The sequence below is a fragment of the Salvelinus sp. IW2-2015 genome, linkage group LG32 (assembly GCF_002910315.2).
Source record: "Salvelinus sp. IW2-2015 linkage group LG32, ASM291031v2, whole genome shotgun sequence".
In the NCBI taxonomy this organism is placed as follows: Eukaryota; Metazoa; Chordata; class Actinopteri; order Salmoniformes; family Salmonidae; genus Salvelinus; species Salvelinus sp. IW2-2015.
This window is the reverse complement of record NC_036871.1, coordinates 21,235,412-21,252,618: the sequence shown is the minus strand read 5'-3', so window position 1 is coordinate 21,252,618 and position 17,207 is coordinate 21,235,412. Positions and strand designations below refer to the sequence as shown.

Here is a 17,207-nt window from a genome sequence, read left to right as displayed (position 1 = left end):
CTCTCTCTCTCTCAGACTCTGTTACCCACACCATGCCTTCACTCCTAGTTAATACACTGTGTCCTTCTCTAACTCCTTCTTCCTCGCTAACTCTCCATCTCTCAAGAACAACAGCGATATACAATTGGCATTGTTGGCTGCCCCCAGATTTTCCTCCGATTCTTTTTTAGATTGTATGAGTCAAAGTTATTTGACAGGGCAGAGCACAGTGGTATTCTCCCAACAACATTTCCTAAACCAATCAGAAGGCATGGAGAGTGAAGAACTGTCGGGTAACATGACTCTCTCCCTCTCCTCTCCTCAATGAACCCCAACCTCAGACTCAATTCCTACTGCCGTTCCACAGAATTTGGCTCACGCTTAAAGGTATCAGGTTTAATTAAGCCAACGTGACAAACAAATTAAATCTGTCACGTCTTGTTTGCATAGACCAGACAGGAATTCAATAGAGGCAGCTATGTTTGTTTGGTGGGACTTCTTATCACACTTCAACCTTGGCAACTTCATTGAAGCGCCGAGACGGAACACACAAGAGCAGTGACAAGCTGCAGTGACAAGATGCAGGCCGGTAAAGTTCAAAAGTCACCAGAGTCTACTTGTCTTTACCTTCTGTAGAAATGAAAGCTGTGAAATCAATGTTTCAATAGTGACCGCGGGCTGGGCTGTAGGCTCTAGTGGAAGGACGTGAGCCGTCCAGTCCCCACGATCCCCATGGAGCGGTAATCTCAGTGTCATCAGTCAGGACAATGGGACACTGGGACCAGGTCAAGGGTCAGGGGTTAGGGGTCAGGCCCACCTGCAGGGCAGGGCTGGCTTTAACCATCTCCCTACCACCTCCACCACCATCACCCCCACCACCAGCTCATCAACCCCCAGCCGCTACTCTCTCTGTGGGCTGATGGCTGTCAGCGCTGGGGCTCTAGTGGGGCTCTAGCTGGGCGCAGAGCTCATTATGCCTGTCGGCTGGGACTGGGCCTGCTACTGGGATGGGCGGCTGATAAAGAGTGCAGGCAGGGCTCAGGGCTCAGGGGCTGTCACCTTGGCAGCTGTGGTGGTGGCTGCTGGCTGTGTCTGGCTGGCTGTGTGACATAGTGCTCAGTGGGAACAGTGGGGGGCCATGGCACTGAGCCTAGTACACTCAGAAAGGAGGAGAGAGGCAGCTCCATGCTGGTATTCTGATGGTCCAGAGTATCTCTCATACTGACTGAACTAGTATGATCCAAAGAATATCAAATAGGCAAAATAGTAATACAAAGATTGTTTAAGCTACAGTATCTTAGTTTGTATCACTGTGAGGACCTTCATAACACAATGTATAAATGAAAACCAACTGACATCAAAAATACTTCAAGAATATAATAAGTAGCTGTGTAGCAGCCTCCTGGCTGTCTTTGAGTGAGACAGTCCATCTATGTGTCTGGTAGTACAGTGGTTTTGTTGTAATGACGTGCCTTAGCGCCCCACACTGACAGACCTACTAGACTATGTAACCGTCTCTCATCAGAACATAGAGCAGACCAATCAGAGAAACGAAGGTCTCCCTCGGGGCGAGGCCCCACTGAACGTTCAGGTTCAAGGGTCGCCTGACGGGAACAGAAAGCCATGCCGTAGTCACACCGCCTCACAGCTCACTGTCATAATGCCATAAATATGGAATGACTGAAAACAGAGAATCTAGTGAAATGTGTTGATGGACCAATTCAATTAATATTGTTTGACCAAAAATGGAACTTGGATGTTTTGGTCAACAAACATTAAAATATAGGCCAATGATGACTATAGTGATCTATAGCCGCCATCAAAATGTAAAGTCAGCCGCCAACTCAGGCTCAACCCCTATCTGCTCTCTCTGACTTCCCATATTATCAAACCACCACCTCTTTCCCTAGGTCAAATCATGTTTACTTATTTCACCCTGCAGGTTCCCTCCTAAAAAATACATGAACAATAAATAAGAATGCCCCCATCCCTCCCTCTCTCCTCCTAACCCTCGGTCCACCTGGTGTCCGCTCAATACGGCCTCATCTGCCCGTGTTTTGAGAGAGAGGGGAAATGGAAATCAAACTGCGTCAAACGTCAAGTCCCTTCGTTGTCCACGGTGACTAATATCCTGTGTGTCAACATCGAGGCTTTCTCCAAGCAGGGCCCTATCAGGAAGTCCATCTTCCACAGGCACAATGTTGCTGGCCTGATAAGACACAGGGGCAGAGAGAAAGGCAGAGTGAGAGGGAGAGACTGGGGGAAGGCGGAGATAGAGACTGAGGCAGAGATAGAGCTTGAGGCAAAGACTGAGGCAAGGTCAGAGGAAAAGGGAGTGGCAGAGGAAGAGGGCGAGGCAGAGGGAGAAGGAGAAGCAAAGGCAGAGGCAGAGAAAGAGGTAGAGGGAGAGACAGAGGGAGAGGCAGAGGAAGATAGAGAGGAAGAGAAAGCAGGAGAGGCAGAGAAAGCGGCAGAGGCAGAGGGAGAGGGAGAGGGAGAAGCAGAGACAGAGGTAGAGGTAGAGGTAGAGGAAGAGGCAGAGAATGAAACAGAGGCAGCTAACATTAGCGCTATCTTGGCTGGTAATAATCACAACCCCACTGTCAGTAGGAGGTAATGGGGGGCCAATAGAGGCAGTCCCTTTAAGTGATATCTCCTGTCTGTCTTCCAATAGGCAGAGAGGAGCCCGTGTGTACACATTTTGTCAATGGCAGTTAGGTCCGTTCAGGGACATCCATGGTCAGTGCACAGCATACAGCTGCTTTAGGACTGGGCTTGATTAGGGATGTGCTGTGACAGCTTGTTATTATATGGGTGGTAGAGAATATTTAATTGTCTTGATTTAACCATTTTGATTTAGGATGAGCAATTTATACAGGGTGGCATTTTAGTATTATAAAAGGCTATGGTCTTCAAGTGTATTCTATAGCTATCATGTTGCTTTATATAAGTGCTACATCGCTATAGTGTTACATCAATGTTACGAGACAAATGTCAGATTGTGTAACTAAAGTGAAGGTGAAATTAAGATTTCAACATTTGGTAAGTTTGTTCAATGTGACATTTACACATGAATGACAAATAAGACACAACTGCGTCATTAAACAATGACTTGAAACAAGGACAAACCATTCCACAGGACATCCATCAATCTTCTAGATCCATTTTCAAAGGGCAACACATCAGGAATAAAGGCAAAGCGGGGTTAATCTCTGGAAATTACATTGTTATTAATAATCATTTCTCAGATATTAATGCCTGTGGAAGAGTAACTAAAACATTAATCATATCTGATGGGGAAGTCTGTCTTTTAGAGTAAAACATGTCCTCCATTGATTGCATTGAGTGGTATAATGTATCTGTCTCAATGTATTTATTCACTTTCAGTAATACCTCTGTTTGGAGGTATCTACTAAATGTATTGTAATTTCATAATAGCTGTTGGGATAATTAGGTTAGTAATAAAAATACATTTTGTAAATATTGAAGTTTATTTTGAGAGCATAAATGATAACCAAACAGCAGTCCACTTCATTTATTTGTAACTTCTCTAGCAAGGAATTATTGTTMATTTGCCCCCCCAAGAAAACAGTGAAACCATGTGTTGACTTGCTCTTACTCAATGTGAGAATATTCATGCCTTTTCCACACTTAGAAGATAATTATTGTTATTACCATCACGGTTGAAATCACTCGACAAGGACATGTCAAGACAGTTAAAATGCACACACTTTTCATTGCAGTGAAAAGAGAAAAAAACAGGGCAAAACATTTCTCATGATCACGTTGAAAATGCTAATAAAATGTGTTCCATATCTTTTTCCATATAGTAATATGTTTCCCTCCAAAACGAATTATCTTTCCCCCTGTATTGCAATAATGTGTTTAAAGCTGGGGGGATAATATTGATTTAGTCATAACACGACATCATTCCCTATATCATAAACAGACCAGGGCTGTTTAAAAACATGTCATGCTGAACAATAAGATTTAGTTGAAAAAATACCCATCTTGACTAAATATATTATTAGCCTTGGTAAGAGGGAAGAGAAAAATATTCCCCATCTCACACAGAGACAGCATTTCACTTTGAGAGAGACATTAAGAGACATAAACTGGACAGTCGGGGGTGTCTCTGTGATGTGTTGGTGACCAATCTTTGTAGGTCACGGTGGTAATTCATCCGGCCCCACGACCAGCACCACAACCACTGTGGTGGGAAGACGCCCATGCATCAAAACATCACAGGGTCTACGGCCCAAATGGCACCCTATTCCCTACATGGTGCACTACTTTTGACCAGAGCCCATCCTGGAACATGTACACTGTTGTAAACACTTCACACTACACTCAGAGTACACTCCGCTGAGAAACGTCTCAACAAGGTCTGGATCACAGGAGAGGAGAAACAGGGGATTATTATACATTATAAACCAGGAAGTTTGGGTCCTGGATGCTGATTGGCTGAAACAACATTCTCGCCGTGTGTTTATCAGACAATATACCACTGTTATGACGCTAAACTTCTTGTTTACTGTTATATGTACAGTGCATTCAGAAAGTATTCAGACCCCTTGACTTTTTCCACATTTTGTTATGTTACAGCATTATTCTAAAATTGATTAAATTGTTTTTTTCCCTCATCAATCTACACACAATACCCCATAATGACAAAGCAAAACCAGTTTTTTAAAATACTGAAATATAACATTCACATAAGTATTGAGCCCCTTTACTCAGTACTTTGTTGAAGCATATTTGGCAGTGATTAATTACAGCCTCGAGTCTTCTTGGTTATGATGCTACAAGTTTGAGACACCTGTATTTGGAGAGTTTCTCCCATTCTTCTCTGCAGATCCTCTCAAGCTTTTTCAGGTTGGGTGGGGAGCGTCGCTACATGGCTATTTTCAGGTCTCTCCAGACATGTTCAATTGTGTTCTGGCTGGGCCACTCAAGGACACTCAGAGACTTGTCCCGAAGCCACTCCTGCATTGTCTTGGATGTGTGCTTAGGGTTGTTGTCCTGTTGGAGGCTGAACCTTTACCCCAGTCTGAGGTTCTGAGCCCTCTGGAGCAGGTTTTCATCAAGGATCTCTCTGTACTTTGCTCTGTTCATCTTTCCCTCGATCCTGACTAGTCTCCCAGTCCCTGCCGCTGAAAAATATCCCCACAACATTTATTATTATTTATTTTTATTTCACCTTTATTTAACTAGGCAAGTCAGTTAGGAACAAATTCTTATTTACAATGACGGCCTACCAAAAGGCAAAATGCCTCCTGAGGGGAAGGAGGCTGAGATAAAAAAATATGTTGCCACCACCGCGCTTCACCATAGGGATAGTGCCAGGTTTCCTCCAGACGGGACGCTTGGCATTCAGGCCAAGGAGTTCAATCTGGGTTTCATCAGACCAGATAATCGTGTTTCTTATGGTCTGAGAGTACTTTAGGTACGTACCTTTTTTCAAACTCCAAACGGGCTGTCATGTGTCTTTGACTGAGTGGCTTCCGTCTGGCCACTCTATCATAATGTGCTACAGAGATGGTTGTCCTTCCACAGAGGAACTCTGGAGCTCTGTCAGAGTGACCATCGGGTTCTTGGTCACCTCCCTGACCCAGGCCCTTCTCCCCTGATTGCTCAGTTTGGCCAGGCGGACAGTTCTAGGAAGAGTCTTGGTGGTTCCAAACTTCTTCCATTTAAGAATTATTGAGGCCGCTGTGTTCTTGGGGACCGTCAATGCTGCAGACATTTTTTGGTACCCTTCCCCAGATCTGTGCCTCGACATAATCCTGTCTTCGAGCTCTACGGACAATTCCTTCGACCTCATGGCTTGGTTTTTGCTCTGACATGCACTGTCAACTGTGGGACCTTATATAGACAGGTGTGTGCCTTTACAAATCATGTCCAATCACTTGAATTTACCACAGGTGGACTCCAATCAAGTTGAAGAAACATCTCAACAATGATCAATGGAAACAGGATGGACCTGAGCTCAATTTCGAGTCTCATAGCAAAGGGTCTGAATACTTATGTAAATAAGGTATTTCAGTTTTTTTGTTCGAAAAAACAGTTTTGCTTTCATTATGGGGTATTATGTGTAGATTTATGAGAGGAAAAAAATGATGTAACACATTTTAGAATAAGGCTGTAACGTAACAAAATGTGTAAAAAGTCAACGGTCTGAATACTTTCCGAATGCATTGTATCTTAGTGACCGGTTTATAATAGCAATAAGGTACCTCGGGGGGTTGCGGTATATGACCAATATACCATGCCTAAGGTCTGTTCTTAAGCACGACATGAAGCGGAGTCAATTTACAACCTCCTTGGACCTTATTGCTTAGATAACCGCTTACACAAACCTCTTCAACATTGTGTCTTTATCTTCTAATGTTTACGGAAATTGCTCACTTACGCAGATAAAACATATTAGATGGCACGTCAGTGCATGTAGATTAGGAAGCCTCCAGGGGGTTGTTTTGTTTAGCGACCTCAAGTGTAGGCTAATACGACATTTTGACATGTACACTGATTCATCATCACAATGATTCTCTCCAAGTTTCTATAAATTACCGTCTGGAATAGCTGAGAGTATACAGTATGTCTAAGAGGAGAGCATCAGACAGAGGCTACGGTCTGTCATTAAAGGCATCGTCCTTGTGTCTCCTCTGTAAACACCCCTCCAAAATGGCAGCTGATAATCCAAATGCAATGTGACAGGAGCGGATAGGGCTGTTTTGGCACATAACGCTTTCACTTCTACTTAGTTTCTTTACTCTTTAACTTTGTTTGGGGGATGTTGTGGTGGACTGAGGCTTACAGAGATGACAAGATCTTGTTGTCGGTGTTGCTTTTTTTAGCGAGGGAAAAACAGAAGAATCTCCCTACTGGAATATTCTCACGTTGAGCGTTTTACACGAAGGATAAATAAATTAAGACGTGATATATGGTACACGAAGGAAGTTATTCCTTAAACAAAACGTGTTGATTTTGATTTACACCCAGGGCTGTTTCTTTAATAATTTACAGCTGCGGGAATTGATGGTCCTGAACTGGGCATGCTGCTAAATCTGTATTGCCAAATAATGAGATTTTAGCACATGAGCTTATAAATTATCTTCTGATTTGTCTCTGGCTGTTTGTCAGTTGCCTTGTGCTCCCGGTCATGGATGGCATTTGCCTGTGTGCTCTAATGGCTGAGTTACACTTCGATAGATGAGTCTTGATGCCTTCTAGTTCTCTATGCTGCTGGGTAGAGGAGAGGGAGGGAGGAGGGGGGATATTGTCTATGGCTATGAAACATAACATATGTGCACTGCTAGCAGCTATACCCCAATCTGTGAATAATGGTGACCTATCCAGATTTAACTCTATGTCCAACATCTTGCGTGAGTAGTTTTTAAAGCAACTTATCAACACAAATCTTAGATCTGTTTAGCAAATCAATGCAGCTGTTTTATTCGTAGAGAAATTTAAATGAAAGCATATCATAATGAAGGTAGAACACATTTTTTCATGATGAAATAATAGAAACTATTATGTGTCTTATGTGTTTGTCATCATCAAATAACTGATGTGCGTGTTTAGCCATTTCATTCCAATATCTACATGTTGTGTTTATTTTTTATGACAAAGAAGGCCTCGGGCAGATGTCATTTAATGTTTAAGATAATTATACATTGTCTCACAAATAGCCTTAGAATTGACAAAGGCGTGATTTTTTTTTCTTTGAGGGCTGTATTTGTGTACATTTATTTTAGTGGAAAAGGAGGAGATGGGTATATCATCTGTTTTCAGCTTTGTCTGTCTGTATCAACAGAGACTTGAGGAGAGAGAGAGGGCACACAGACAGTAGGTGGATGAGTGGCATGTGACATCAACTAGGAAGTAAACCTATCCTATTTCACAGTCCCCCTTACTGCTGCTGCCACTGAATCAGCCATGGTCCTGTAATATCTCTCTTTCTCTATCTCCCAATACTCCAAATAATGCATTGCTCTTTCTCCCTAGGAAATGTTGAAAAAAGTGACAGTATCTCTATTCTCTATGGCAATGCATGATAATATATAGGGCAAATAGACAGTATCCATCCAGACCTAATAGTTACCTAAAAATAATGTTTATGCCTTTTCCACCAAGTAATGGAGCGGCAAATGGGATAACAAGGGCTCTTGATTTGTGGGCCYCCTTTGCAATTACCACATTTCCTGGCCCTGTTTAAATTAAACAAGCCATTGATTTTATGTTGAATATTATTGTGCCATATTCCTCAAGAGCGGTTTTGATGGAGCTCCAGAATGATAGGAGTTCCAAGCCCCCCTCCCGAAGCCCATCCTAATAAAAAAAGACAGGGAAAATATCCAACGCTCCCACCCAGGTGCCTCATTCCCGATAGCAAGCAGACAAGGTTTGCACCACAAACGAGCCCTGCCCCCTGTTGGAGTATGACACACACCTGGCCCGGCCTTTAGTTCCATTTGAAAACCTCTGTATCAAGTAGTTTCTGCCAAGACTCAGAGAATCAGCTGGTGAACCATTTTTAGAGCCTTGATTCTGCTCAGTTCCCAGGCCTTTCATCGTCTCGCTGTGCTGCTGTTCCTCACTTCTATCCTGTGTGCTGTGTGTGTGTGTGTGTGTGTTGTGTGTGTGTGTGTGTGTGTGTGTGTGTGTGTGTGTGTGTGTGTGTGTGTGTGTGTGTGTGTGTGTGTGTGTGTGTGTGTGTGTGTCCATGTGCACACGATCCCTTGCAGACCGACGCAGCAGACCCTGGTGGTCCAGTGTGAACGGGGTGTCTACACGTCCAGATTGAAATAGGAAGAACTGTACTTAATGTCATTTCTGAGGAGAAAGTTGCTCTCTCTCTCTCTGCTTTGTCCAGCTCCCATCCTGTGCTCCAGTTCCTTTAATGCAGCATGGCCTCTAAAGTGGACTGTTACAGAAAGACGTTGGTAGAAAGGAAGGAGGGGGAGAACAAATGAGTGAGTCTGCTAGCTGGCTGCATTGACTTGCACCCAAACACATTCAATCCACCCTCCTTCCTTCGCTACACACTTATCTGGCATTGTCAGTACAGCTCTGTACTCCAAGTCTCTAGTTTACTTTGTTACTGTGTGTGTGTGTGTGTGTGTGTGTGTGTGTGTGTGTGTGTGTGTGTGTGTGTGTGTGTGTGTGTGTGTGTGTGTGCGTGCGTGCGCGTGCGTGTGTGTGATCGTATATATGTGTTTGGGTTGTGGGCAAATCTTTTGTACTTTTTTCGCAATAGAGAATCCTCATATGATCATGATGTGAGATGAAGCCTTCTAGCACCATGAATTATTCAATCAAGCGTGCATGGGGATTTTTTATTGATAGGTCTTTAATGCTTTCATAGTCATGATAGCTGTACTTTGTTGGTTTAATGATCTCTCTATTAGAGATGGCTTCAAATAGGAGCAGAAACGGCTAAGCTGCTACTGCTAAGTTACAGATACTCAGTGACAAAGGGACCAATTCAAGTGTGCAGAAAAATAGCAATTAATTTAGCACCTTTCAACACAACTGCTCTCTAAAGATAACTGACAAAAAATGAATAAGYATCTCAAACACAGTGACAGTTGCATTAATGTCAGAGTAAGGACTGTTAATGTATCTAGCACAGTTCCTTTTGTATGAGATGTTATAGTCACAGACTCTGCAATGTCGCCATGTGTCAGTATAATGAATAATTAAGACCAGAAATTAAGTGTATGTCATTGAGGCAGTGCTGTTGAAAGACACAATGGGCATTAATCTCTCTAGAGACAGCAGGAGCGGTAGAGATACTCTCAATGATCGGCTATGAAAAGCCAACTGACATTTACTCCTGAGGTGCTGACTTGTTGCACCCTCGACAACTACTGTGATTATTATTATTTGACCATGCTGGTCATTTATGAACATTTTGTCACGCCCTGACCTTAGAGAGCCTTTTTATTCTCTATTTTGGTTAGGTCAGGGTGTGACTAGGGTGGGTACTCTAGTTTTTGTATTTCTATGTTGGCCTGGTATGGTTCTCAATCAAAAGCAGCTGTCTATCGTTGTCTCTGATTGGGGATCATATTTAGGCAGCCTTTTCCCGACTGTGGTTGTGGGATCTTGTTTTTGTATTGTAGCCTTTTGCACTACAAAGCTGCACGTTCGTTTTGTTACTCTTTATTGTTTTGTTGCTGGTTCACATTAATAAACATGATGAACGCCTTCCACGCTACACCTTGGTCCAATCCTTCCAACAATGAGCGTTACACATTTGAAAATCTTGGCCATGTTCTGTTATAATCTCCACCCGGCACAGCCAGAAGAGGACTGGCCACCCCTCATAGCCTGGTTCCTCTCTAGGTTTCTTCCTAGGTTTTGGCCTTTCTAGGGAGTTTTTCCTAGCCACCGTGCTTCTACACCTGCATTGCTTGCAGTTTGGGGTTTTAGGCTGGGTTTCTGTACAGCACTTTGATATATCAGCTGATGTAAGAAGGGCTATATAAATACATTTGATTTGATTAATTGCTCTACCCTGTGCAAAGAGTCATGATGGACTAAACTACCTAGTAATTCAAATATTGTTGGAAAGGTTGCGAGTTAAACTCATATTATAGTTGTTTGCTGTTGTCTTAATAGTGAATTTGATCTAATAAACAGTAGTTTGTACACGCCAGGTAGGATGTGTACACACACTAATTTGTTGCCTGTGCTGTGGGATAAGTAAATGCAACATGAAATGTCTTTGCATTTGCATTTATTTGCCACTGGGCAAAAACTGGTTGAATCAAAGTTGTTTAAACCTCAATTCAACAAAACAATTSAAATTGATGACGTTGAATCAACATGGAAAATTTGTAAAAAGTAATCAATGTAAAGGAATTGAGTCTTTTGTTCAATCAAATTAACCTAAATCCAATGACATGGTGACCTTTTTTCTTGATTTCACGTTAGTTGACATCTCAAACAAATGTAAATCTAAAYTAGAAGTTGAAATGATGACTGTGCCCAGTGGGTTATTTATCTATTTTAACAGTGCAGTCGAGTGAATGTGTCAATGTCCTCGGTGTGTTTGTGTATGCAGTGTGCTGGACTAATGGTTTCAATGGGGGTGTGATCCTTTTTGTATGTTGATGTGAAAAGAACATGTCCATCCTGGATGGACAATAACATTTTATTCTATTCAGTTCCAGTTTAAAAAGTCAACATCACCTTCAGTTTGACCCCAACCCTCATCCCTTAACTAATGGTATATATTACTGTACTCCTACTGTACCGCTAATCCCAACACCTCAGCACCACATAAGAAAAGAGTACATATGTTTAGGAGTGTTAGGAAATTTGGTGCTCCAGTCCTGTGAAAGAGGTTATATCAAAGGTATTAAGTCAATACACACCAGTCCATTTAGAAACATTAGAGGTTGAGCTGAGCCATTTGATTTTGAATTGAGAGAGACCTGGGACACAGMTAKGCCTCTTCCCCGTTCCCTCTAGTCACACTCAAATAGAGGTCATTAGCAACACAACTAAGTGATAATGTGCATGCATGCAGCCCATATGCAAGGATACTGAATCCCCCTCCCACATTTCCCACTTTAGGGATTATACGGTCACAGATAACCTTGGCAGCATGGCTGTGGACTAGTCTTCACATAACACTACACTCAGAGACAAAGTAATTCAACAAAATAACAGTTACATTTACTGTTGAAATACACTTTAAATATGATATTGTCCATCTACTTTACAGCATAGTTTAATAACMATGCATAGTTGTTATGTTAAGTATGTGATACTAGTTTCAGACACATTTCTCTACTATTTGATGGACAATACATGCAATTCAATATCTTTCCAGCAGGTGGATAATATCTGAACAGCCCATTTACTGGAACAGGCATGCAAGACCGATGCAATTGTTTTCCTACGTTGTTGACACCAACCCACAATAGACAATGATTTAAACTATCTGTATAAGCAACGTAGCACGGTTACATCCTTAGAAATGTTATTATGGTCACTAAGAATTTTACGGATTGCAACAAAAAACAAACAAAAATAATATACATATATATATGTTTAAATAAAGTTATGCTAAATGGTAGGCTAATTACTTGGCATAAACAGCCTGTTTTGAGAGGTTCACCACGTATGGAGCTTTGTCATTTTACTGCTAGGCCTACTGTAACTAGGCCTACTGTAATCTTTGTCTTTGAATGGAAATAGTCWCCAGTTAAGATGTACCTTTTGTTTAGAAGTGGACTTAATTTCTAGGGCGAAGATAGAAGAAAATGCATTCACTGTTCACAAAGCGCACTGAAACCCACCCTGGGGAAGATGGATGGGTGGAGAGAGGGGGGCTGGGGAACTGCGAAGGGAGGAAAGTGGAAAGGGAGAGAAAGTCAGTCATTGAGCAAACCAAGCGCTGAGCGGCAGCACTGCACCTAAAACACTGTTTGCGAGCGGCTCATCTACCTTTTAGATCCAATCTCTGCCTTTTCTTCGTTATTCTTCGACTCCACGCAGATTCCCTTTCTCTCAGCGGTACATGCAACTCACACCACTCTGATCACAAGAGCTGGGGACAGCCTGGCTCTCCACACCGCAACATTGCAGCGAGGTGTTACTACTTTTCTTCCCATGCGACTCCGTTATCTCCGGTGCTTTCGCCAGCCTGCCATTGAAAAGTTTCGGTTGTGAGGATAAACGAATATCTAGGACCTTCAAAGGGATTGTTTATAACAACGTAAGTACTCCGAATGTTTTGACAGTGATTGCATTGTGTTGTGCTCTACTACCTATTGGGATTTTGTTGTTGTCCAACTTTAACGAACAACGAATCTGGCTGTAGGCTATCCGACTATTCAAGCGTGAACTCAAGTATCAAATGTCTTAGCAGGCTACTGATTGTGTGGTCGTCACCCATGCCTATTGAAATGTGAATGTTGTTCACAATCAGTGTTCAGAATTGTAAGTGTTTTTCTCAGACTAGAGTTTGGCATTTTATCATCAACCCATGTGACGCATGCATTAGGCTACCCTACCTTTCCCAGCGCACTGTTTCCAAAAATATGCATTCTAACTTCTTAACCCGTTCTGGGTAAGCTTGGTTTGAAACATTAGCAGTGTTTCCACAAGTTTCAGGGTAACTGTTAAACTTTACCTCTTTGAGCTTTTACCTCCTGTTTGAACGTTGTTTTATGCGCTCCTTGTAGCGCTCTGTTCAGGTTTGGTCGGAAAAGGCATAGGCTATCCATCACATGTGTAAAGGATCACCTGACATATAGCCGACCTATAACACCAGAAGTTTTACTTTAAATCGAGGTAGGCCTATAAGTAGTTCTGAGTAGTTGCGTCCACTATCTGGATAATGGCTTACAGTGGGGGACATGGCCAAGAAGTTACAACATTGTTCCATCTAATGCGCGTGAACTACTTTTAGTCACCCAAAGAAAGCCGTGGAGAAATGTCACTCGTCACAGATTAAAAGTGAACGTTTTGGTGTCTTTGTGTAAAACCTCAATTAGGCTACCGTGTAATAAGGTGCTTGTAACCATACTTGACTGTGACTATTTTAAATACACCGATTATATCTCGTAGCCGTTAACTCCTTTTAAACCTAAAAAATATGTATTTTAAGTTAATGACTGAACAGTGGTCATAACATGTTCTGCACAGCACCCATACACAAGAAACTAAGGTATTTGGAAAAGTGTAAGTGAAGCATAGTGTACATTTAGCCTTTTCTCTGGACTTGGTAGCCTAATGTTTGCTCTCTCTGTGTGTATGTGTGTACTTGAATAGCCTATATTTAAAGACAGACAGAGCAAATAGCCTACTTGTTGACTAAGGTTGCGTAACAACCATCAATTATGTTAACTTTTATCCTCGGAAAGAAAAATCGAAAACTAGTCAAGAAGTGGTCTGAGAGTGAGCCGATAGAAAGGAGAGGGAAACACCTGTTTACTACGGACCACTACAATTTACATCCTGCCCCAAATGACTTGCTACAAGCTGGAAGGTTTCCGCCAACCGACGATTGTAAACTAGTTGCTCCAAAGTATAAAGAGTCGAGGTTAATTCACAGTTTATGAAAAAAATGAAAAGAGCCTATAACATTCATGAGCAGTGTTTGTAAAATCTCACTCACTAATTGAATTTAATAAAACATTTTATAATTGTGCAATGATGTTATAGTCTAAAGTTTTAGATAGGCCTATTAGTTTTTTTCCCAATAGATAGAATAATTGTTTACCTTTTAATATGGAATGGACGAGTGAACAAAGACTGTGTTAGCAAGTTGCCTTGTGTCTTTTAACAGTATGCTATTTTTCATCCGTGATAAACATCTTAAATGTTTGCTTTCAAAAATGTAATAAATTGCATGTTTACATGCCATATAATTTTTTTATAGCTGTTATAACGGAGGGCTGCAATTAACCAATTTTTTTATCAACTGGAAAGGTTAGACTCGTACAAGTCATATCCCCCAGTCGACGCAGACAAAAGTTTCCATATTTTTTTATGAAATTAAATTGGCCCAAATGATAAGTGTGTAAGCTAATTGACTATAGCCTATTGTTTAAAAAATAAAAACTTTAAAGTCTTATTTCACAAACATTACGTGAAAAAAAACGAAATCTATTATTCAGAAATTGTCAAATGATTATTGCCTAATTTAGGCCTAGGCTAGATAAAGAAATATATAACAATTTAACACTAAAACACGCTTTCGTCGCTTCAGGTGATTTATAAGCATTGTTTATCAGCATAGTCTCAGACTTCCTATTTTTTTATTACCCAATGTTCACTTGAATTTTACATAAATTAAGTTATATGTAGCCTATAGGCCTAAAGTGATCTCTCACATGCGTCTCATATTTCTCGGATTATTTCTGCGTCTGATTATTTTTCTAATCATGGTAGGTTTTCAACAAGTAAAAAAAGTTACGTTTTGGCGTATGGTCTAGTAGGCTAATTGATACATCATCATTAAAATGTTATGCCAGTTATATGATAACATTTTAAATATTAAATTATGTGCAGACAAATAAGGATATTTTGGGTCTTCTAAATGCGTTGAGCAGGTGAAACATCCGACTGATCTTTTCACAGCGCAACAATTTGTGGAGATGAAGGACATTTCCATTTAGAAAGATATATTTTATCCTTATTTTTTGGCTAATTAGGCCTACTGCTAATGGGCAATGTTAGGTGAATTAATCACCTACGTGTAGAACATTTGGTATTAGTTCTCCCTTAGCCTATTCAAGCGATTGGTTACTCCGTATTTGTTTTGCGTGGGAAGAGTCAGGCAAAAAGAAAGTCTAGGTCGGAAGAAAAGTAAAAGATGATTTATTTGTCAGGTTTCGATTTGTATCCCCAGTCCTTCTTTTCTATCCCTCCCAGCAGCGATGTCAGCTGTTATTGCTTCCCATTGATCCTCTTGCAAAGTGAGAACTGAACTAAAATGTATGTCGATTCCAGTGCCCGAATCAATATCTAGAGTTATTTTAATCTGGATTTGAGCGTTGTGGAATTAAAAAACTGGAGAGGAGAGCAAGCAGGCGGAATGAAACACTATCCGTTCTCAATTTGGAGAGAGCGTCTTCATCTCTGTGTGTGGTTCGAAAGCTGGGGGAAAGGAGAGACAGAATCTAAGATTTTGCTGCTAAAAGTAGGCTATATTTCATATTTGATCAATATAGAATTATTAACGTCATGATATGCACAATAATATATTTACTTACTAGGCTACTGATCATCCGTTTTATTCAGATTTACACAGATGACATAGATAGTAAATGAACTATGGATTACTCTATCGCATCGTCTTGATGACGCTTGGTCTATTAGTTCTTTCAATATCGAGGCTACTTATTCGTTCTTTATTAAAAGCAGAAGGGTCCGCCCACCACATCCCCTCCAACCAGTCCCTATCATGTTTATATTTTGATTTGCTAACAAACACTTGACTGAAAGGTAATTTGTCATGCAGATGGTGCCATGGTATGGTAATTAAAATGAACCTCTGTCGGTAAATAACAAGTGTTTGAACATAGGGTTTAGGATAAATATATCGCCCATGCACCCACGGTTTCACCGTGTGCATTTTACATTTGTTTAAAAAAATATTTATTCATCAGTTGGAATAATTGTACGTTAGTCAATGCGTTGTGTGGAATATTTAATCAAACGAATATGTTTTATTTTCACCCAAATGTCATTATTCTGACCGCTGTCGTTTAGAACTGGTTGCGTTTCAAAAGTCATTTTTAGCCAGAGCAAATATTTGAAATGTTGTTTCAAATAAGGTTGTCTGGTTTTCTTTGTTGTGCTCTGGGGCTGGAAAATGCTGAGAAAATTGTTGTGGCTATTGGCTAATTCGTTTCATATTGCAATATTCGATCTGAATAATCATACAATACATCCGTTTTATTATTTCCTGTTTGTATGATATTGTTTTCAGTCATCCGTTTCATAGAAATATCGGCATCACGTTTTGAGTAACCTTCATTTTTCACACATTTTTTCCCCTTGTGATTTGGAGTCTATTTTGGTCAGTCTTGAGGAAATTATATGCTGTTTATGTCTGTAGGCGACTTAATGTCCATATTATATTCACTTTTCAGATTTTTTCTGTCATCAGTGCTTTTTGAATAGAGGGTACAAATCTGAGGGAGATGAAGACAGGGAGATGAAGAGTCTAGGATATGTAGCACTGGAACTGGTTAGACCTATAATTGCAAAAACGTTTACTTTTATTGCTTTTTACAGTGTACACATGAGTAGGAAATTACTATTATGATATTTGAAAGTAATGCATTTTATTGAAAAATAACTGCAAATGATATTGAATAATGTTCCGTTTTGATGAATGTTGCTTGTTTCCATTTAGTAGCATATTGCCAGATATTTCCAAAAGCCTTTTGTAACGGTTTGACTGAATTCTACACAGCAGAATGATCTCTTCTCCATGAGAGGCATTGAGAACAGGAGACAGTTCAGGGTTAGCCTGACTAATTGGATGAGTTTTGTTCAATATAATTATCAGATATTTTCTTTCTCAGATTTCCCCATTTGTCAATTATCTGGACCAAAATTTAAGAGCTTGGAAATAAGTAAATTTTCTTCCCAGAAGACATTATCAGTGCATTTGCTTCAATCGATTGTAGACAGATATCTTTGTTTACTTATTATTGTCCTACAGTCATGGCTTGGGAGTAAAAAGGCACCGATTG

General features: G+C 40.7%; 1 protein-coding gene across 1 annotated transcript in view; it reads left to right on the top strand.

Annotated features, from left to right (window-relative positions):
* Positions 1-12,391: 12,391 nt before the first annotated feature.
* The window catches only part of rnf220a (ring finger protein 220a), a 170,854-nt gene continuing 166,038 nt past the window's right edge, over positions 12,392-17,207 (top strand). The window contains exon 1 of the mRNA XM_070436799.1: positions 12,392-12,712. The gene's annotated coding sequence lies outside the window, so the exon portion shown is untranslated. The remainder of the gene's footprint in view (positions 12,713-17,207) is intronic.